This window comes from Lolium rigidum, chromosome 6 (assembly GCF_022539505.1).
Source record: "Lolium rigidum isolate FL_2022 chromosome 6, APGP_CSIRO_Lrig_0.1, whole genome shotgun sequence".
NCBI classification, from domain to species: domain Eukaryota; kingdom Viridiplantae; phylum Streptophyta; class Magnoliopsida; order Poales; family Poaceae; genus Lolium; species Lolium rigidum.
The window spans coordinates 273881253-273905165 of NC_061513.1; the positions used below are offsets into that span (position 1 = coordinate 273881253).

The 23913-nt window shown below is 46.4% G+C and overlaps 1 pseudogene; it reads right to left on the minus strand.

Annotated features, from left to right (window-relative positions):
• Positions 1-69: 69 nt before the first annotated feature.
• Positions 70-22148, minus strand: LOC124665859 (annotated as a pseudogene).
• Between the last annotated feature and the right edge of the window lie 1765 nt (positions 22149-23913).

A 23913-nucleotide genomic window follows, 5' to 3' on the forward strand; every position in this document is an offset into this window, starting at 1 on the left:
AACTAAGGTGTAGTTGTCATGAACTCATGATTCATGAAAGCACTGCATACATCACACATGATGCTACTTATTAGCCCATACGTTCCATACTTTAGAAGAAACGACGTACAAATACATCCATATGCCATATTACACTTTGATACCTCTTGTGTTGCATAACTGCTTCCAGCAATGCATGCTTGCACTTGGAAGCATTATCACTCTTTTAGATCAGGTCCGCAAAGCTCTCGCTGATTTAACAAACCATTCGCCGACCCAGCCACATCTCACCAGAATGGCCGCTGCAAATCTGACGCCGAAGCCAAGCCCGACCAAGAGGAACAGGATGACATCCACATGAGAGGACTTCCCCACATGCACCACACTTGGAGGAGCAGGGGAAACGCCGCATGGGCTGGACAATGGTGGTCCACACAGCCCCAGATTGCCTTCAAATGAACTGTTTTGGAATGTTGAAAATTGACCTGACCGAGGTATCTTCTGTCAACACCCGGATTTTTAAGTCCAGATGCCTATTATGCCATACATCGCAATCCCAGGAATATTGTTGTTGCGAGACATAATAGTTGAATATCATAGAGTCATCATTTATTACAACACATAATCGTCTTACAAAGGTAGATCACATGATCCAATATTACAATAGTAGTTGATCTATCGATCAACGAACATCACAAATAGCGGAAGCGAAGTAGTAGTGGCTATCTAATCCACAGGCCAACGCTTGACGTCAGGAGCGGTCCTAGTTGTCGTAGACGTCCTGCTGTCCATCTTCCTCGTACTGTCTGTTCACCTTCATAGTCTGGCCATTTGAATAGCCAGGGACAAAGCCATGAGTACTTTTAAAGTACTCGCAAACTAATACTAGTGTAATCATTACTAATTGTAGTAGGGGGATACTAAGCTCTAGGTTTATTTGCATAAAGCCAAGTTTATTTCATAAACATTTAGTAAAGATGCTTGAATCACTAGACTAACTCCAGTGGGAACATTAGTGTCATTCCCACAACTCTTGTTGCGACTCAAATCAGGGTCACCATTCACCTTTCAAAAACAAGTCATAAGTCACATGTCACATTTTGAAAATGGTCTGATGACGGAACAGTATGACCTTTCCAACCGTCCATAACCGTGGACGCGGCTATTCGAATAGTTCTACACTCTGCAGAGGTCGTACACTTGTGCCACAATATTTGCAATAATCCGTCGTGGTTAAGCGGCCCTCGATTTATCATACTCCGTATGCGGACTACCAACCATAACCTTTCACTTACATACTCTAGTATAGGCACCTCTCCCCATGAGCTTGGCCTCCCGGTGAAAACCGCGATCAACCCGGGAACCGCACAGGGCTTGGGCCGGACAATTCACCTCATTCACGTCATATCACATCATTTCTTTTGTAGAGGCAGCCCTCGGCATAACCCCGATGACGCTTGTTTAGAGGGAACCCATACTAAAGCACATAAATTTCTAGTTAAGCCCTTACCCATTTTGGGTATTGTGGGGGTACTTTCAAAAATTGGAACAGTATCGCATCCGAACCCAACCATCAGTTTTTGTAAAATTCACCATGTCATTCACCGATCATATTCACCTTCAAAATCTTTCAATAGAATGAAGCATCATTCCAAGGTTTTCAAAGTCATTTCATTTCACAAGTTCCCATCTAGAGTAGTAAATTTTATATATTAGCACTAGCAACTAGTCATGAGGGGTGCTAACTAGCTTATAGCTTTCTAGGCTAAGTTTGATACTCTTGTAGTACTCTATCTCTAGACCAAAGTTAACTATAAAAGCAAGTTATAAATAATCAAAGTAAAAGCTTATAAAGTAAAAACTTTGGGATAGGTTCATAAAGTAAAATGTAATGATGCCTTGCTCGGTAGAGCTTTGCACCTCGATGGTTAACAAGTTCATTAGCTTGCATTGGTAATAGCTTGCATTACTCTAGCTTGCCTTGGTTGTTGAGGTGATCAAAGTGGTCTTCTTCTCCTTGAAAGTAGACCTCCTCCTCTTCCGGGTATTCTTCTGGTACTAGCGTCTAAAAACGAATACGAGGATACAATCACCAAACAACACTTAAGTAAACTTAATTAGCCTTAATGGCCCACACAAATGATCTAGCATCACTACTTAACATTTATCCAACAATTATTCTAGGGTTTCATTATTTAATGTTAGGAAAAATAATTTCCTCTCATTAAAAATTGGAATTAGGGTTTTTCTTTGGGTTGGGAGAATTAATTTCCTCTCATTGAATTCTTCTTAAGATTTAATCTTCTCAAATAACCAGGGATGATCCCATGTTGACCAAGGTCAACACTTCACACTTAGTATTTGAGAAAAGTGATTTAAATGAGATTCATCATCTCATGTGATTTAAATAACTAGTGCAATTTAAATACTATGTTGATTTAAATTCTACAAGTGAGCAAGTATGAGCCTAAGCATTTAAAGGTCAACACATTACTTCATATCACTTGTGAGAATGATTTAAATGAGGTGCTACACCTCATAGATTTAAATTCCTAAAATTTGCTATAGTTTAAATGAGCTAGTATTGACTACATAGCCAATATTTTGATTCTAGCCCAGGATCATGCAAAACAACTATGCTATATTTTTGCATAAACAATTGTATTATGTCAAATGTGATTTATTAGAGTTGGAATCAACTTAAAATCATTTATAGATAATTTCTAATATTTATTTGAAGTCAGAAAAGGCCCCGCCTTGTTATTTTTATCATTTAAATTTTATTTCGAATTTGGACATGAGGCCTGTGGCATTATTTAGATAATTTCATGAGCTTTCTAAATATATAAAATTTGCTAAATTTGGTTCAGTAGATTTCAAACTATTTAAATTTGAAGTGGCAGCAGTATTGAATTTGAACTAAAATAGATTAAATCGAATTTGAAATCCTGGGCCACGCGGGAAAACAGAATGGGCTAAACAGGCTAACAGACTGGGCCGGCCCAACTAACGTTTCACAGCTGCGGGCCAGCCTGACATAGGGTCCCACGCGTCAGTCTCTTTTTAACCCGAAACGGTACTCGGCAGCGTGCGCCGTTAGATCGGACCGTGGATCGACGGCCGAGCGTCGTCGTCGTCGACGGGGAGGAGGAGCGCGCTGCGCCGGCGAGGTAGGGGGTCGGAGAACGCCGGAGGTCGCCGGCGGTCGAGGGCGGGGGTCGAGGCGAGGTTGTCGAGGGTGTAGAAGACCCCGGTACCGCGGCGAGGCTCGGGGCTGCTCCAATCGATGGCGATGGTCCGCGAGCTCCGGCGGGTGTGAGCTTGCGATTGGGGCTGCTCCGGCGAGGTCTGGTGAAATTGATCGGTGGAGAAGGCTCAGTGAGAGGAGGGGAGTGAATGGTGTGTAGAGAGAAGGCGCCGATTGTCTCCATTTATAGGGTCGTGTGGTGGCCGCGGGGTGCTGGGAAGGATCGACGACGGTGAGATCGTTTCGAGACGCGAAGGGGCAAGCTAGGGCGAGCATCGTGTAGGCGACGTCTAGGCGGTGCTAGCGTGCTTGATGGCGCGTCCAATGATGGCCTCGTGGCGCCCTGGCGACGGTGGTGTACTTGCAGTACGGGAGCGGCAGGACGTCGATCATGGCGACGGTCAGGAGGCGTGCGCGAGCTAGGGGTGGTGTCTAGGAGGTAGCTGGGGTAGTGGTGATCATGCTTGGCAAGTGGGAGAGGGAGAGAAGGTCGACAGCGCTCGGGCGAGGCGGTGTACTGCGGCGTCCAGGATGGTGTCTGGGCGCGCTCACCGCGTGCGTGGACACGGCGTGGCAGGTACTGGGCGTGCAACGTTTGGCCAAATGCGTGTGTCTCCTTGCGTGGGGCTGGTACGAGCCTGCTTAGGGTGATGCAGGGAAGGTAGTAGACATGGTGTAGTAGAGAGTAGGGGCTCAGATCGAAATGGAGTGAGGGTGGCCGGCATGGTACATGACATGGACAAACTTGATCATGCCAATGCTTTAATCGACCAAACCAGTACATGTCTTGATGCAGGGGAGGTACAAGAGGGTGATGATCACCAATGGAAAGTAGTGGAGGCTTTGGACCGGAGGTTAATAGTGTGTATTGCAAATCTGAAATTATGCACCGCAAGGTGCTCGATTAAATGGCCGCATGAAGAAAAATTTAGAATTTTGCAATTCTTTTTGGTGGAGTTCATTTATATAATAGATGTGATTGAATGGTGGGGGTGGTGGTCAATTTGGTCAAGGTTTGTGAGATTCCAAATTTGGTATGATCTTCACATAGTTTCAACATCACCACTTGTCAAAATCATACTGGTCAACCTGGTCAACATTAGCAGAGATGGTCAACATGAAAGTTGTTGACCTTGACATGGTCTTGGATGACATGGTCATAGTTGACTAAGTTTGGTTTGAGAGTTGAGAAATACAGGGGGGTAAAGTGGGGAACATTTTATAAAACTCACTTTTGACCATTATCACATGTATGAAGAAATCTTGATTTCTTTGGGTTTGATTCTTGATCCAAGGATGCATTTGTGTTAGTTTATCACTTTAAAGTATTTTAGAAGCAATGGGACAAGCAATTGTGGCCTAGGTTAAGGAATTGCAATTTGGCATATTGTGTATGTGAGGGAAATTGGGAATTCCTCACCATTTGATTTCTTTTTATTTGAATTGACTTTGGTTGACTCTAATGTGGTTCTTATGAGTTTAGTAACATTTTAAGAGCATTGAGACTAAATTAAATGGTCTTGTTCAAAGATTTGCAAATTTGGCCTTAAGACATAAGAGGTGGTGTGTCCAATTTTAATAAACTTGTCAAGGGTTTATCTTGCTTCACTTGGACATGGGTTAGGGTTTATTTAGTGTCATATTAGGTTTAGAGATGGTTTCACACTATTTGGTCAAGGTTTAGAGACCTAGGTCAATGTTTGGTAAAATGCTTATGTGTCACATATGCTTTTATGCATATGTGGTATTTTATTTTTAATTTGACTTGGTTTGACCTTATTGGTTTTGTGGAATGTTAAAATGATATATGGAGGTGATCCAACCATTCACAACAAGTCCTAGGGTTAGTTTTCTTAAATTCCCATATTGGCTATTTTACTCTCATATGCCCCTATGGCATTTTTGGTTTCTTTTTATTTTCTTTGGTTTCAACTTGGAAATACTTGAAGAAGTACTATATAAGGTTTATGGAGCATTTCCAATCCTCTAAATAAAATGGAAAAGTCTAGGGTAAAGATTTATAATTATTTCCATAGGCACATAGGCCTTTTTCTCATTTAATTTCCTTTTATTTTATTTTCACTAAAATGATGAGAAGAGGGGTGAGTCTTTAGGGTTTAAGATTATTTCAAATACTCCTAGCAAGCAATCATGGCAATAGCACAAGGATTATGCAAGATTATTATGTATCAATCTTAATTTAATAAAAGTTTTTGTTGGTTCCAAAATTTGGAACTAGGGAATTTGTTTATTTTGTTTTAAATTTATGGGATGTTACAAACCCTTCCCCCTTAAACAAATCTCGTCCCGAGATTTTAAGAAAAGTTAGGTTCCTAAGAGAGATTAAGCATTTTGATTAACAGGAAGACATACTTGTCATGGTCTGGGGTGCTTCCTGGGCTTCATTGGCAGTCATGTGGTAGAAACGGCCGTTGCTGCTGTTCTGGTTCCTTCTTCCTGCGAAGCGGCGCTGTTGCTGGGCAGGTGCAGCGGTGTTGGCGGCGATCTTGGCAAGCTTCTTGGGGCACTCATTGGAGTAGTGGCCCACAACTCCACATTCATAGCAGTTGATCGTGGATTTGTCCTTGGGGTTGACGGGAACAGTGTTGCTTCCAGTCCTCGGGCCAGTGTTGGTGTTGTTGTTGTTCCCATTGTTGCTGTTGTTGTTGGGGTTGCTGTTGTTGTTGTGGCTGTTATTGTTGTTGTTGCCTCCGGGCTTCGGGGGTCCTCCGTTGTTGTTGGCGTAGTTGGGGCGATAAGTCTGAGCAGGGGGCTTGTTGTATCTTGGGGTGAATCCTCCAGAGGAGTTATTGCGGTACTTCTGGGTATGGTGGGGTCCATTCTGATTCATCATTCTGCGCTTGCGGTTCTCATTGGCCTGATGCAGCTTTCCTTCCATCTGTATGGCTGAATCTACGAGGGCTTCTAAGTCAGCGAACGGAATGTTCACTAACACAGTTTGCATCTCGTCATGCAGTCCGTTCGGAAATCTTTCCTTTCTCTTCTCATTTGTGTCGGTCTCATCCGGGCGTACCTTGACAGAGTAAGAAACCTATCGCGGTATTCCACCACGGACATCCTTCCTTGCTTGAGTTCACGGAACTCGTCTCTCATCTTCTTGATCAGTCCTTGGGGCACATGGTACTTGCTGAATTTCAGCTTGAAGTCTTCCCATGTCATCATTTGTCCCGCATTCATGGCACGGGCACTTGTCCACCAGGCTCTGGCAGGTCCTGACAGGTAGTGGGTGGCGAACAAGTACTTTTCTGCGGCTTCAACTCCCGCAACTTCGAGGTTGTTCTCCATGGTCTGGAGCCAGTCATCAGCATCAAGGGGCTCTTCAGTCTTGTTGAACATCGGTGGGTTGGTGTGCTGAAAGTTCTTCAGCTTCGATCCAGGGTGATCGTTGTTTCCGTGGCCTTGATTGTTCTGAGCTATCTGTTGCAGTGCGGTAATGTTGGCTTGACGTTCAGCTCTCTCGACTTCTCGATCTGCCATCATTGTCCGCAATGGCTTGCATCATGGCATCCTCGGGTGGTGTTGCGGGTTGGTGGGGCCATCTCGAACATTGAGGTAGATGATAAGATAAGAGGGAATTTTCTAGGGTTTGTTTTGTTAAAATTTAAAAAGTTCATAATTTGAAAACTTGAGTAGTGTTGCGGGGGTAAAAACCAACAACACTTTTTCATTCATACCAAGCATCATATATTACAAAGCTAACACACCGTTGGTTTGAAGAACCATTCATGCGCTCTACAATACAAAGGGATCCTGATACAACTCACACATACGAAAGTGCCTTAAATGATACTACTCTTTAGGGTGGAATTCTTCGTCTTCACGGGTGATGTGCTTGGTGAGAGGCGAGGGCGTTGTCCAAATCCCTGCGGGTTTTGTACTGCCTGAAGTCCTGAGGTGCTTCATAGGGGTTCATCTTTGGTTGTGGTGGGGGCATGGTCATCGGTCTTCCCATGGAGTCATGTCTTGGGTAGTAGATGAAACGAGTGTTCTTGATCTTGTCCTTATTTTGTCCACACAGACGGAAAATTGCTTCTTGCATAGCTCTGGCTAGTCCTTCCTTCCAAGTGTTTCCCTGCTACAGAAAACCAGATGGTTTCCCATACCGGGGCATCAAGCTTCCTTCGTAGATCAGTAGAAACGTCCCACTGAGGTGGTTCTCCTAACTGAGCTTTGAGGGGTATTCCGAAGAATTCGGGATACGGGTGGCCTAGATAGTCAACCAGTTGTTTCAAATCTTTTTCGAACCGCAGTTCTCCTCCGTGACCAAGCTGATAGAACTCCCATTGGTACTCCATCTGTGAGCAATGAGGATGAGTAAGTTAATGAAGTGATCACGTGTGCAAAATTTTATGTACAATTATAAAGAAAAGTAGAGCATGGATTTATTCTTTCGAAAAGATCTTAAGATAAGGGTGAGAATAAGTTTTCGAAAATATTCACTTCCTTTGTTTTGAAACTAAGTTTTTCGGACGTCCATTCTAACTAGGGTCTCCTAAGGTCAAACAATGGCTCTGATACCAACTTGTCAACACCCGGATTTTTAAGTCCAGATGCCTATTATGCCATACATCGCAATCCCATGAATATTGTTGTTGCGAGACATAATAGTTGAATATCATAGAGTCATCATTTATTACAACACATAATCGTCTTACAAAGGTAGATCACATGATCCAATATTACAATAGTAGTTGATCTATCGATCAACGAACATCACAAATAGCGGAAGCGAAGTAGTAGTGGCTATCTAATCCACGAGCCAACGCTTGACGTCAGGAGCGGTCCTAGTTGTCGTAGACGTCCTGCTGTCCATCTTCCTCGTACTGCTGTTCACCTTCATAGTCTGGCCATTTGAATAGCCAGGGACAAAGCCATGAGTACTTTTAAAGTACTCGCAAACTAATACTAGTGTAATCATTACTAATTGTAGTAGGGGGATACTAAGCTCTAGGTTTATTTGCATAAAGCCAAGTTTATTTCATAAACATTTAGTAAAGATGCTTGAATCACTAGACTAACTCCAGTGGGAACATTAGTGTCATTCCCACAACTCTTGTTGCGACTCAAATCAGGGTCACCATTCACCTTTCAAAAACAAGTCATAAGTCACATGTCACATTTTGAAAATGGTCTGATGACTGAACAAGTATGACCTTTCCAACCGTCCATAACCGTGGACGCGGCTATTCGAATAGTTCTACACTCTGCGGAGGTCGTACACTTGTGCCACAATATTTGCAATAATCCGTCGTGGTTAACCGGCCCCGATTTATCATACTCCGTATGCGGACTACCAACCATAACCTTTCACTTACATACTCTAGTATAGGCACCTCTCCCCATGAGCTTGGCCTCCCGGTGAAAACCGCAATCAACCCGGGAACCGCACGTGGCTTGGGCCGGACAATTCACCTCATTCACGTCATATCACATCATTTCTTTTGTAGAGGCAGCCCTCGGCATAACCCCGATGACGCTTGTTTAGAGGGAACCCATACTAAAGCACATAAATTTCTAGTTAAGCCCTTACCCATTTTGGGTATTGTGGGGGTACTTTCAAAAATTGGAACGGTATCGCATCCGAACCCAACCATCAGTTTTTGTAAAATTCACCAAGTCATTCACCAGTCATATTCACCTTCAAAATCTTTCAATAGAATGAAGCATCATTCCAAGGTTTTCAAAGTCATTTCATTTCACAAGTTCCCATCTAGAGTAGTAAATTTTATATATTAGCACTAGCAACTAGTCATGAGGGGTGCTAACTAGCTTATAGCTTTCTAGGCTAAGTTTGATACTCTTGTAGTACTCTATCTCTAGACCAAAGTTAACTATAAAAGCAAGTTATAAATAATCAAAGTAAAAGCTTATAAAGTAAAAACTTTGGGATAGGTTCATAAAGTAAAATGTAATGATGCCTTGCTCTGGTAGAGCTTTGCACCCTGATGGTTAACAAGTTCATTAGCTTGCATTGGTAATAGCTTGCATTAGTCTAGCTTGCCTTGGTTGTTGAGGTGATCAAAGTGGTCTTCTTCTCCTTGAAAGTAGACCTCCTCCTCTTCTGGGTATTCTTCGGTACTAGCGTCTAAAAACGAATACGAGGATACAATCACCAAACAACACTTAAGTAAACTTAATTAGCCTTAATGGCCCACACAAATGATCTAGCATCACTACTTAACATTTATCCAACAATTATTCTAGGGTTTCATTATTTAATGTTAGGAAAAATAATTTCCTCTCATTAAAAATTGGAATTAGGGTTTTTCTTTGGGTTGGGAGAATTAATTTCCTCTCATTGAATTCTTCTTAAGATTTAATCTTCTCAAATAACCAGGGATGATCCCATGTTGACCAAGGTCAACACTTCACACTTAGTATTTGAGAAAAGTGATTTAAATGAGATTCATCATCTCATGTGATTTAAATAACTAGTGCAATTTAAATACTATGTTGATTTAAATTCTACAAGTGAGCAAGTATGAGCCTAAGCATTTAAAGGTCAACACATTACTTCATATCACTTGTGAGAATGATTTAAATGAGGTGCTACACCTCATAGATTTAAATTCCTAAAATTTGCTATAGTTTAAATGAGCTAGTATTGACTACATAGCCAATATTTTGATTCTAGCCCAGGATCATGCAAAACAACTATGCTATATTTTTGCATAAACAATTGTATTATGTCAAATGTGATTTATTAGAGTTGGAATCAACTTAAAATCATTTATAGATAATTTCTAATATTTATTTGAAGTCAGAAAAGGCCCTGCCTTGTTATTTTTATCATTTAAATTTTATTTCGAATTTGGACATGAGGCCTGTGGCATTATTTAGATAATTTCATGAGCTTTCTAAATATATAAAATTTGCTAAATTTGGTTCAGTAGATTTCAAACTATTTAAATTTGAAGTGGCAGCAATATTGAATTTGAACTAAAATAGATTAAATCGAATTTGAAATCCCGGGCCACGCGGGAAAACGAGAATGGGCTAAACGAGGCTAACAGATCGGGCCGGCCCAACTAACGTTTCACAGCTGCGGGCCAGCCCGACATAGGGTCCCACGCGTCGGTCTCCTTTTAACCCGAAACGGTACCTGCGGCGGCGTGCGCCGTTAGATCAGACCGTGGATCGACGGCCGAGCGTCGTCGTCGTCGACGGGGGAGGAGAGCGTGCTGCGCCGACGAGGTAGGGGGTCGGAGAACGCTGGAGGTCGCCGGCGGTCGAGGGCGGGGGTCGAGGCGAGGTTGTCGAGGGTGTAGAAGACCCCGGTACCGCGGCGAGGCTCGGGGCTGCTCCAATCGATGGCGATGGTCCGCGAGCTCCGGCGGGTGTGAGCTTGCGATTGGGGCTGCTCCGGCGAGGTCTGGTGAAATTGATCGGTGGAGAAGGCTCAGTGAGAGGAGGGGAGTGAATGGTGTGTAGAGAGAAGGCGCCGATTGTCTCCATTTATAGGGTCGTGTGGTGGCCGCGGGGTGCTGGGAAGGATCGACGACGGTGAGATCGTTTCAGGACGCGGAAGGGGCAAGCTAGGGCGAGCATCGTGTAGGCGACGTCTAGGCGGTGCTAGCGTGCTTGATGGCGCGTCCAATGATGGGCCTCGTGGCGCCCGGCGACGGTGGTGTACTTGCAGTACGGGAGCGGCAGGACGTCGATCATGGCGACGGTCAGGAGGCGTGCGCGAGCTAGGGGTGGTGTCTAGGAGGTAGCTGGGGTAGTGGTGATCATGCTTGGCAAGTGGGAGAGGGAGAGAAGGTCGACAGCGCTCGGGCGAGGCGGTGTACTGCGGCGTCCAGGATGGTGTCTGGGCGCGCTCACCGCGTGCGTGGACACGGCGTGGCAGGTACTGGGCGTGCAACGTTTGGCCAAATGCGTGTGTCTCCTTGCGTGGGGCTGGTACGAGCCTGCTTAGGGTGATGCAGGGAAGGTAGTAGACATGGTGTAGTAGAGAGTAGGGGCTCAGATCGAAATGGAGTGAGGGTGGCCGGCATGGTACATGACATGGACAAACTTGATCATGCCAATGCTTTAATCGACCAAACCAGTACATGTCTTGATGCAGGGGAGGTACAAGAGGGTGATGATCACCAATGGAAAGTAGTGGAGGCTTTGGACCAGAGGTTAATAGTGTGTATTGCAAATCTGAAATTATGCCTGCAAGGTGCTCGATTAAATGGCCGCATGAAGAAAAATTTAGAATTTTGCAATTCTTTTTGGTGGAGTTCATTTATATAATAGATGTGATTGAATGGTGGGGGTGGTGGTCAATTTGGTCAAGGTTTGTGAGATTCCAAATTTGGTATGATCTTCACATAGTTTCAACATCACCACTTGTCAAAATCATACTGGTCAACCTGGTCAACATTAGCAGAGATGGTCAACATGAAAGTTGTTGACCTTGACATGGTCTTGGATGACATGGTCATAGTTGACTAAGTTTGGTTTGAGAGTTGAGAAATACAGGGGGTAAAGTGGGGAACATTTTATAAAACTCACTTTTGACCATTATCACATGTATGAAGAAATCTTGATTTCTTTGGGTTTGATTCTTGATCCAAGGATGCATTTGTGTTAGTTTATCACTTTAAAGTATTTTAGAAGCAATGGGACAAGCAATTGTGGCCTAGGTTAAGGAATTGCAATTTGGCATATTGTGTATGTGAGGGAAATTGGGAATTCCTCACCATTTGATTTCTTTTTATTTGAATTGACTTTGGTTGACTCTAATGTGGTTCTTATGAGTTTAGTAACATTTTAAGAGCATTGAGACTAAATTAAATGGTCTTGTTCAAAGATTTGCAAATTTGGCCTTAAGACATAAGAGGTGGTGTGTCCAATTTTAATAAACTTGTCAAGGGTTTATCTTGCTTCACTTGGACATGGGTTAGGGTTTATTTAGTGTCATATTAGGTTTAGAGATGGTTTCACACTATTTGGTCAAGGTTTAGAGACCTAGGTCAATGTTTGGTAAAATGCCTATGTGTCACATATGCTTTTATGCATATGTGGTATTTTATTTTTAATTTGACTTGGTTTGACCTTATTGGTTTTGTGGAATGTTAAAATGATATATGGAGGTGATCCAACCATTCACAACAAGTCCTAGGGTTAGTTTTCTTAAATTCCCATATTGGCTATTTTACTCTCATATGCCCCTATGGCATTTTTGGTTTCTTTTTATTTTCTTTGGTTTCAACTTGGAAATACTTGAAGAAGTACTATATAAGGTTTATGGAGCATTTCCAATCCTCTAAATAAAATGGAAAAGTCTAGGGTAAAGATTTATAATTATTTCCATAGGCACATAGGCCTTTTTCTCATTTAATTTCCTTTTATTTTATTTTCACTAAAATGATGAGAAGAGGGGTGAGTCTTTAGGGTTTAAGATTATTTCAAATACTCCTAGCAAGCAATCATGGCAATAGCACAAGGATTATGCAAGATTATTATGTATCAATCTTAATTTAATAAAAGTTTTTGTTGGTTCCAAAATTTGGAACTAGGGAATTTGTTTATTTTGTTTTAAATTTATGGGATGTTACATCTTCCCAACCAACTTATTATTGCACAAGTTCAAGATACCAAGAAAGGTGAGATTTGTTAGCGCCTCTGGAATATCACCAGACAGTTGGTTCTGAGACAGGTCTAGTGCCTCTAGTTGTGTCATCCCGCCAAATTCTGAAGGAATGTCACCGGTGAAGTTATTGCCAGACATATTTAGTACGAGTAGTGAAATAAGCCTCCCAAGCGATACAGGAATTGTACCATCAAATGAATTATCTGAAAGGTCAATTACCGTTAAAGTAGTCAAGATCTTCGCAAATGTCCTATAGATGCTTTTATATGTTATCGTGACTGTGGCCTGATACGCTCCTGCTGTTGAGATAGATGCGTTATAATCACTGATAATATAACCTGTAGTATTTAACTCCGCCATCATTGATTCCAACCCCTCAAACCATTCTAGACTCAAATCACCAGAGAAATTGTTCGAGGCAACATCAAGAATCTGCAAGCTAGAGAAGTATTCTCTAGATTTGTCACCTCTGTGAATGTCACCACCTATCGAGCCATAGAATTGGTTGGATCTCAAAACAAGGACACGAAGTCCAGGAAGCCTCCCCAGCCATGATGGAAAAGTACCCACCATATGATTATTTCCAAAGTCGAGGAACTCTAGCTGCAAGCACTTAGTAAGTGTCCTTGGAATCTCCCCTTCAATCTTATTGTTCTTCAAGTCTAAGGGTTACCCCCGCTATTCTCCTCTCCCCCCGCGCCACCGGGGCCCTCCTCCCCCGCCGCCGTCTCTTCTCCCTAGGGCACCCTCCTTCCCCGCCGCCGTCGCCGGGAGCGCTGCCGGGCAAAGCCCTGCGGCGTGGCGGCGGCGGTAGCCTATCCTCTCGCCCCCACGACCTGGAGGGCACGGCGGCGGCGTCCGCCCGGCCTCTCCTTGATGCGGCGGCGCAGGGAGGCGACGGCTATGGCGTCGATCTGCAGGCGGCGGGCGGCGGCGGCGAGGATCGGGTCCAATCTTGGTCCGTTTGGGCCGGGGCAGGGGTAGATCTGCCTGTCGTGGCTCTGCCTCCTCGGCAGGGAGGCGTTCGTGGGCATCCCTCGCGTCATGAGGAAACCTGGGGCAGCAGCCCCGGGCATGGTGGTGGTGATCATCTTCTTCGTCGGAGGTGGTCGGCCAGGGCCGGTAGTCCTGTGTGGGGGATCATGGGATCTCACACAGGTTTCCGGCAATGGTGATCTAGTCCGGGGTGTCATGGCGGCCGGTGAAAACTGTGCCTCGACCTCGGTCTTGGCGGATGATGGCGGCGTCGGTCGACGTCGTTACCTTGTCGAAGGCGTCATCTTTGCCCGTCTTGGCACTACACTCGGCGAGTTGGGGATGCGCGGCTGCCGGTGAAAACCGTGCTCCGACCTCGGTTGGCGGACGATGGCGACATGCCGCGCCGTTACCTTCTTGAAGGCATCGTCGTCGCAGTTTGCGGTTTCTCACTCGTGCTGCTCCGGGGGAAACCCTAGGTCCGGGTCTCCCGGATCGGACGATAGCGGCGCGCCCTGCGTCGTTCTACCTCTTGGGGCATCGTTTTTGGAGCAGCTGCTGGATGTTGGCGGATTTCGGTGGAGTGGTGTTCATCTACCACATTGTTGGCGCTGAGTCTCAGTGGCATGGTGCTGCAGGGTATCGACGACAGTTGCGGGATGATGTATACGTGCAGGATGGTGGAGCCGTCTGGCGTCATGGTGGCATCGACGGCAGGTCTTGCAAGGTTAATACGATGATCTCTCTTGAAGATGGAGTCGGGGAAGACGGCGGGAGCAACTCCTGTGGCGTGTGCGTTGGCATGCTCTGCTTGACTGGATGTGCTTCTCACCTGCTATTGGGCGGTTTGGGAAGGCATTTAGTTTTGGATGATGTGAGTTGGTGTATTGTCACCCTCTTCATCCCACTGTAGGTATAATAAGGTTGCTTTCGAGATTGATCTTTTGTATTGTTTCTTATAAAGTTTCGTGAATAATCTAATAAAAACGTGTGCATCCTTTGGATGCAGAAGCTGGGGCGATATTTCCCCCATTTCGAAAAAAAAAGTCTAATGTTTCAAGCCCACACTGATTTTTGATATTGTTAGGCAACATACCTTCAAACTGATTATCCCTCAAACTCAGCGCATTCACGTAACTATCTTCTATTAGGCATGAAGGTATCCACCCAGTGAAGTTGTTAAAAGATAGGTCGAGGATATAGATACTTGAATCACAAATTGAGTTGGGTATATGTCCATTAATATTATTTTTAGAAACAGTGAACATATGGCCGAGATAGAGAGTGAAGTTTGGAAGTAGTGAAGAGAAACTGTTGTTTGAATAATCCAAGATATATGCTGGCGTGCTTGGCATAGGAATTTGCCCTTGAAGCTGATTGGAACTGAGATCAAGAATTCTCAAACAGTTGAAAGGGAGAACATATGAAGTAAGCAGCATAGTGTTGAACATGTTGTGTGAAAGATTCAAATATGTAAGGCTACTGGTCCATTTCACCCATATCCACTTTGGAATAGCCCCACTGATTCTATTGCATGACAGGTCCAAGGAAGACATTTGGTTAATGTGTGCCAATGAGTTTGGAAATCCCGTTAAATTGCAACTTGCTAATTCTAAATCGGTAACTCGAGGGAGAAAGGTAGACACAGAGTTGTTGCCTTCTCCATCCATGTCCATGACTGATAAATTGTTGTTGGAAAGACTCAAGGAAACGAGATTTCCCAACACCCAAAATGAGGAAAGATCCACCAAACCCACAAAGTTATTCCAGCCAATATCAAGATATGCCAAACTTTTGAGTTGAAAGAATGAGTTGGGGATATTTCCTGTCAATTCATTAGTGCTTAAATCCACTGAAACCAAGTGTGAAGACATCACGTCTAGGTCTTGTATAGAACCAGCGAGCTGGTTTGCTTGAAGATATAAGCGCTCCAATGTAGGAATAATGAAAACAGATGTTGGAAGCTCCCCTGCACAAAGAGTAGCGAGATCAAATAAAAGGACGTACCCGGTGCTGAGAGCTCCCGCACTGTGCGGGGTCTGGGGAAGGTGTTAGTGGCAAGCCTTACCCTCACGAAGTGCAATGTGAGGAGACCGCGACTCGAACGTGGGACCTCTCGGTCACAGGCGGTGAGGCTCTACCGCTGCACCAGGCCCGCCCTTCTAGTAGCGAGATCAGATGAAATATACAATATTCTCATGTAGTATATAGTTACCTGATATGTCTAAAATAAGAGCTCATCTAATACGAAATGTAGGAGCATGCATACAGATTGACAAATCTTTAGTTAAGGAGAATAACAAAGGCAAATGGCTTCGAACCCAGGTGGTTATCCCCCTCGTGTCGCTCCCCCACGCGACGCCAGGGGTGAAACCTAGCGCCGCTAAAGCTCCTCCCCGCCTGGGCCTCCCCCGCCGCTGCCGCCGGCGGCCTCCTCCGCGGCGGTGGCGGCACCCTGATGGCGTGTATTTCACACGTTCGTTGGGCAACCCCAAGAGGAAGGTATGATGCGCACAGCAGCAAGTTTTCCCTCAGAAAGAAACCAAGGTTTATCGAACCAGGAGGAGCCAAGAAGCACGTTGAAGGTTGATGGCGGCGAGATGTAGTGCGGCGCAACACCGGGGATTCCGGCGCCAACGTGGAACCTGCACAACACAACCAAAGTACTTTGCCCCAACGAAACAGCTGAGGTTGTCAATCTCACCGGCTTGCTGTAACAAAGGATTAACCGTATTGTGTGGAAGATGATTGTTTGCGTGAAAACAGTAGAACAAGTATTGCAAGAGATTGTATTTCGAGTAAAGAGAATTGGACCGGGGTCCACAGCTTCACTAGAGGTGTCTCTCCCATAAGACGAACAAGCATGTTGGGTGAACAAATTACAGCTTGGGCAATTGACAAATAAAGAGAGCATGACAATGCACATACATATCATGATGAGTATAGTGAGATTTAATTGGGCATTACGACAAAGTACATAGACCGCCATCCAACTGCATCTATGCCTAAAAAGTCCACCTTCGAGTTATCATCCGAACCCCTCCAAGTATTAAGTTGCAAACAACGAGACAATTGCATTAAGTATGGTGCGTAATGTAATCAACAACTACATCCTTAGACATAGCATCAATGTTTTATCCCTAGTGGCAACAAGCACAACACAACCTTAGAACTTTCGTCACACGTCCCGGTGTCAATGCGAGCATGAACCCACTATCGAGCATAAGTACTCCCTCTTGGAGTTACAAGCATCTACTTGGCCAGAGCATCTACTAGTAACGGAGAGCATGCAAGATCATAAACAACACATAAGCATAACTTTGATAATCAACATAACAAGTATTCTCTATTCATCGGATCCCAACAAACGCAACATATAGAATTACATATAGATGATCTTGATCATGATAGGCAGCTCACAAGATCCGACAATGATAGCACAATGGGGAGAAGACAACCATCTAGCTACCGCTATGGACCCATAGTCCAGGGGTAGACTACTCACACATCACACCGGAGGCGACCATGGCGGCGTAGAGTCCTCCGGGAGATGATTCCCCTCTCCGGCGAGGGTGCCGGAGGCGATCTCCTGGATCCCCCGAGATGGGATCGGCGGTGGCGGCGTCTCTGGAAGGTTTTCCGTATCGTGGCTCTCGGTACTGGGGGTTTCGTCACGGAGGCTTTAAGTAGGCGAAAGGGCAAGTCGAGAGGCGGCACGGGGGCCCCACACCACAGGGCCGCGCGGCCAAGGGGGGGGGCCGCGCCGCCCTAGGGTGTGGCCCCCTCGTCGCCCCTCTTCGTCTCTCCTTCGGACTTCTGGAAGCTTCGTGGAAAAATAGGCCCCTGGGCTTTGATTTCGTCCAATTCCGAGAATATTTCCTTACTAGGATTTCGAAACCAAAAACAGCAAAACAAGAATCGGCACTTCCGCATCTTGTTAATAGGTTAGTTCCAGAAAATGCACGAATATGACATAAAGTGTGCATAAAACATGTAGATAACATCAATAATGTGGCATGGAACATAAGAAATTATCGATACGTCGGAGACGTATCACACCCCGCTGCCGAAGGTGGTTGGGGAGTTCCTGGGCGCGAGGTGGAGGACCGGCTCGTGGGGGGGGGGGGGGGCGGTCGGGGCTTGAGGATGCCGAGCCGGCGGGATCGGGCGGGGGCTGCGGTGGTGGCTGCTCGCCGCGCTGCGGTGGTTGCGGCTGCTCCGGCGGCGGTCGCCCTCGGCGTGGGGCCTTGCGGGGCGGCCTGGTCGGCGTCCTCCCGGATCGAGATCCGCTCGATTTGGGGGCGGCAAGGTCGGCCTCGCTCAAGGAGGCCGGGGTGGCGTTGGTGGTGTCGGGGTCGTGCCCCGACGCGGCGGGCGGCCGGCAGGGGAGGCCGGTCTCGCATCTTCGGCGCCGACGGTTGGCCGGAGAAGAGGATGCCGGGGCAGCGGCCCGGAGACGCGGTGGCGACGGGGATGTGCCGGCCCGGCCTTCTCCTTGGCGTGGCGGTCGCATGGAGGTCGGAGTTCGGGGTGGCCGCGGAGGGCCACCGCGTGTGGCAGGCCGGGCCGGGGTGCAGCGGCCCTTGCTAGTTCTCGCATGCCCGTGGCGGAGGTGTGCCACGCGTGCAAGGATGGCGCGCGGCGGCGCGGCTCTTGGTGGGCGGGGCGCCGTTTCAGCATCTCGGGACGCGTGACGAGGTTGACGCGAGGGGTCGGCCCGTTGCGCGTGGAAGCCGGAGCGGCGGCTCCGGAGCGAGGTGGTGGTGATGCTATGCCTCCGGCCACGTGGGCGGCATGGCATGCTTCGTTGGCGTGGGCGCCGTCTCTTTGGCTGGTGGTCTGTGCTCGTCCGGCGTTTTGGGTTGTCCCCGCGATAGCCCAGTGGAGGCGGCGGTCATGGGTCTCCGGATGAAAATCTTGCCCGACTTGGTCGGTGCCGACAACGGCGTCGCCTTCGGGCGTCACTTTCCTTCTTGAAGGCGTTGTCGTGGAGTCCCGGCACCCCTCCGCCCATCATTCCAGGGTATATACCCAAATCCGGCTTGCCAGATTGGATGACGGCGGTGTCTTTGGATGTCGTGACCTCGTTGGAGGCGTCATTTTTTGGAGTCTTGGAAGCCACTTGTTGTCGATGCCTGCACCACTGGTTTGGGTCGTGGTCTTCGGGTACCGTCGGTGTGCGAGTGTCGCTGGCTTGCTTCTTGCGGCTTGCCTCTCCCCGCGAAGCTTGAAAGGCCTAGCCGTCCCCTTCGGCTCTGACTTCCTTTCCAGGGACGTGGACCGGGTAGTCGTGGTGCTCGCCGTTGCCATCGTGCTGGTGTCATTCGACGGCGCTCCATACCTAGTTGAGCTAGGTCGTGTGGCCAAGTGTGGTTTTCGCCGGTTTTCCTTAAAACTGTGCCGTGTAGGTTTTCTTTGTCCGGTTTTCCTTATAAACCGGACACGGGTGTCGAGTTTGTATCGGTTTTCAGTCGGTTTTCCTTATAAACCGGCTAAATTTCCATCTTCTTAATGAATAGGCAGAGCTCCTGCCAGTTGCTCCAAAAAAAAAGGCAAATGGCTTTACCATCCTATCTTTTGTATCTACATATTTAACTAATGTATTCACTCACCTTGTATCTATATAAGGAAAGACATATATGTATCAATTAGAAAGCAAGCAATAAGAACATAGTTATTAATCTATTATCTCCCTAGTTTGTCTTGCCCAGTTGCCCCTAACCTATGTTCTACTCCCCAATCCCCTAACCCCTAAGCAGTGTTGTCCGGCCATCTTCATGGCGATGGTTACCAAGTTTGTTCTATCAGTAATACGGGGTATTGTTCTCAAAAAATAATAAAAGGCTGCATCCAAGCTGAGACTTGATGCAGACTGGAAACAATGGGGGCGGTCTGACTGATGGCTCCCACAGGGGTTGAATGCGTCAGGATATCCAATAATACACCTCCGTTGGTAACTTGGTATTATTGGATATCCCGACGAACTGAGTTGAATTTATGTCATAATTTGAAAAATGGCGATAAAAAATGTGATGCATTTTTACAAGTTATATTCTAGCAATCAATTCCTTGAGCGTTACTTTTTAAGGACATAAAATATCCTATTAGAACTACGAAAGTAACACTCTCTCTATTCTTGATGTTGTATAGCTGTTCACAAGATACCCATAATATATTTAGTGAATCTCTGTATTCCCTATTATCACTCAATAAATTATTTGCTTCCTCAAGTATCCATCTGTGGCATAGTAACCAATGAAAAAAGACACTGTAACTCGTGTTCCTAAAATAAAAAGATTTGAACTCCGTATAAGAATGTAGCATACATCGGACATAAGGGCTGCTGTTACATACTGCATTTGCAATATGGATAGGTGGGGTTATAGCTTACGCATCTTAAAAATGTAGAATATCATATGTACAAGAACAAAATCTGCTTGCCAAAATAACTCTTAAAAGAATAAACATACACTTACCGTTGAGAAAATTTGATGAAAGATCTAACTCAATAAGGCGAGTCAAGTTAACTATTGAATTTGGTATGCGTCCAGAAAAGGCACACCATCGAAGTCGAAGAACTGTCAACTTCTTGAGTAGTCCAACTGCATCTGGTATTGGCCCAGAAAACAAGCAAGACGAGATTTCCAAGCTTACCAAGTTACTGAGGTTGCCAACTGAAGATGGTATTGGCAAAGAAGAGCCACTAAGGACAGTATAAAAGCCAGAACCACCATTTATTTCCAAGCTTCTTAGGTTCATGAGTTTGCCAATTGAAGATGGGATCGACCCTAGAAAATCACATACATTGATTTTCAAGCTTTTCAAGTTTGTGAGGTTGCCAATTGCAGATGGTATTGGGCCATTAAATGTGGAAAGAAAGATCTCCAAGCTTGTCAAATATACTAGATCACCAAATGTTGACAGCGCGGGCCTAGTGAAGCTTCAATTAGAGATTACCAGGCTTCTCAAGCTCTTGAGTTTGGCAACTGAAGAAAAGGATGTCCGAGATAAGCTGCATCCAGAGAGTTTTAAGCTTCACATACTTTGCATGTCTCCGATCCAAGACAAAATTGGACCTAAATCTCTTGCTGACTCCATCTGAGAGAGTTCCAACTGTCGCAGAGACCTGAGAATACCGAGTGAAGACTGAGGCTCCATAGAAATGAAATTCACGTCAAGGCTCAACGTTTTCAGAAACTGGAAATTGCTAAAAGAGCCTGGTCTTGCAAAGGAGAAATTGGTCCCATCTAACATCATCATCTCTAAGGAACTTGTGTTGGAGAAGTTGGGCACATGCCCTGAGAGATTCTGATTCCCGGATAAATCAAGAACCCGTAGAGTTTTTGATACAAAGGTTCTACGAGGGAACCAGCCCTGGAGATTTATTTCAGCAAGGTTCAGCACACTTAAATTGAGAAAATCCATGAAAAACTCTGGAAAAGGAGCCGCATGCATATAGAAGTTATTTTCCAGGTTTATCACAGTTAGGGAGTGGAGGGTTGAGAGGGTCGAACAAATAGGACCGTCAAGACGACAATAACTCAAGCTAAGAACTCGGAGATTTTGAAGATATTTAGCAACAGCACCACACCAACCTTCTGTGCTGCTCCAAATATCCACTCCATCAAGGTAGAGCTCTGTCAGATTGTTGAGGCTGGCCACTAGGATATGGAAGTTTGGTTGGTATAGCTGGAGATAATTTTTAACAACACTGATGCTGGCATAAACAGATTCGACATCGGCATAGACAGAATCTCTGGAAGTTGTATATTGATAAGTAGAAAGATCCAAAGAGACAAGGCTGGCCAGTCTGCCGATGCCAATAGGTATCTGGCCACTGAAGCCCGAATTGGAGAGGTTGAGGTAGGTGAGCAAGGAGAACCTCTCAAACCCACTTGCCGGGAGGCTGTACTGGCCAAAACAATTTATGCTAAGGTCTAGTCGTTGGAGCGAGGTGAGCTCGAAGATTGCTGGGTCAAGACCTGGACTGTACAAGCCACGTCCACTGAGTTCCAAAGCAGTGACATCGCCCGAGGAACTGCTACAGCTGATGCCTTCCCAAAGACAACAATCGGTGCCATCCTGCCATGACGCAAGGGCACTGGGGTAACGGAAGAATGAGAAGGATTTCTTCAGCTGGAGGAGGCTTGCAGCCTGGTCAGGATGGCATCGGATGGTGAGGTTTCCGTCACCATGGACGCAGGAGGTGATTGCTAGTGTGGAAAGCACTGCAAGAAAGAGAAGTAGCACCCAACTGATTGAAGCCATTGACCTAGGTCCAAACATGGCTAGTTTTCTTTTCTTTTTGAGATAACAGGCAGGAGCTTTGCCAGGCTTTATGGAGAGAAGAAGCAACACAAAATAGAAACAAGAATAGTGTAGTGACGGTCTGACGGAGTTGTCGGAAGTCCTATTAGTTGAAGTTTTTTGCTGGTCTTCTCTAAAGAGCCGTCCAAATTAACAATGCAATGGCCCAGGAAGGAAAGCTCCACTGAAGCAAAGACTTCTCCACCAGAGAAAGCGAAGTTGAGACCCTTGCAGATTTTTCCATTGGGCAGAGACGGTACTTAATTTAATTCCACGAGACATACTATCTGTTCAGGCCATCCTAAATAGGTCAGTCGCCATACAACTAGTGTCACTACTGTGACTCAGAGTGGGCAGAGACCATATCTGCCAAGGAGGATGGATCTTGTTTCACTGTCAAAGTAGATATATCGTTGAATGATACACAACCCAGCAAGAAATGAAAGCTCAGTCCAGAAAGAAAAATGTAGCCTTGATTGACCCGCAGAAAGGAAAACTCCAGCAAGCAAGACTTGGCACGCTTATGCAGAAGCGCCATATCTGTGCAATGGCTAGTGAGACTGCTATGTATCCTTGAATTGAGCTACCGAATCAAGCAGGCACAATGATGGTGGAACTGATAATAATGTACTACAGTTTGAACTTGACATCTCGAAGGAAGGACCACACGGGACACAGGGTGAACAAGTAGTACCTGCGGCGAAGCAGCACGAGAATGAAGGATCAGCGGAGCCCCCAACCGGCCTGCGGACTGACGGGGCTAACAGGAGAATCAGCCCCAACGGCAACCTGGGTGGGGGGCGGGGAATCGATCTGTGGCTCGACTTCCCGGCGGTGGCACCTTCGCCTGCCACTGCAACGGGACGCCTCGCGCCATGGCGAAGCAGCGGCCTCGCCGACGACCGGATCCCCAGCGTGGACAGAGAAAGTGCGGTGAGCGGTGGCCGGTGAGAGCAGCAGCTGGCTCGTAGACGGGAGAGAGAAGGGGCCAAAAAAGATGATGACCACCCGGTGCGGCCAATGAGAAGAGGCGGAGAGCGGGCCTAATAGTGTATCTCTACTAGATACCCAACCTCAAACCCCAAAACCACTTATTTAGGGTACCCAAAGCAGATTTAGAATTTGAAAAATGAGCGTATAAACTAGATACGCTAAACAGAACTGCATATTTAAAAACAAATTGGCGCGGGAGATAGAATTGCATCGCATTCAACAGTTCATACATTCATAAGCTAAATTCGGCTACGGTCAACCAAAATCTACTCGAATTAGGCTTCTATTCAAGGTAATTCTCATCGCCACGGCAACCTAGTACCAAAAATTGGCTCCAGGATGCTCACCGGAGCACTGTGCCGTGGCGGCGCGTCGGCGGCCTCCTCACTCGTCGTCGCTACTGAGGTCGATGAAGATCTTCCCCTGCTCCTCCGCGACCAGCCGCCACTCCTCCGCCTTGTCCGCGTCGCGGCGGCTTGTTTGCGAGACGAGCCCAATGACGGTGTCGAGGTGGAGCTCGTCGACGAAGTCGCCGGGCGTGAAGCCAGCTTCCTCGCTGAGCTTAGGGAGGAGGCGCTCGAGCTCCGCATCGTCGACGAAGTCGCCGAGCGTGAAGCCAGCTTCCTCGCTGAGCTTCGGGAGGAGGCGCTCGAGCTCCGCGTCGTCGAGGTAGTCACCGGGCTTGAACACGGGCGCCGGCGCGTCGTCGGGCTCCATCTTCAACACCAATGCCGTTGACGGCGGCTGGTGGGAGCTTGACGACGACGAAGCTGCGGAAGGGGAGGAGCCGCAGCAGCGGCGGTAGCGC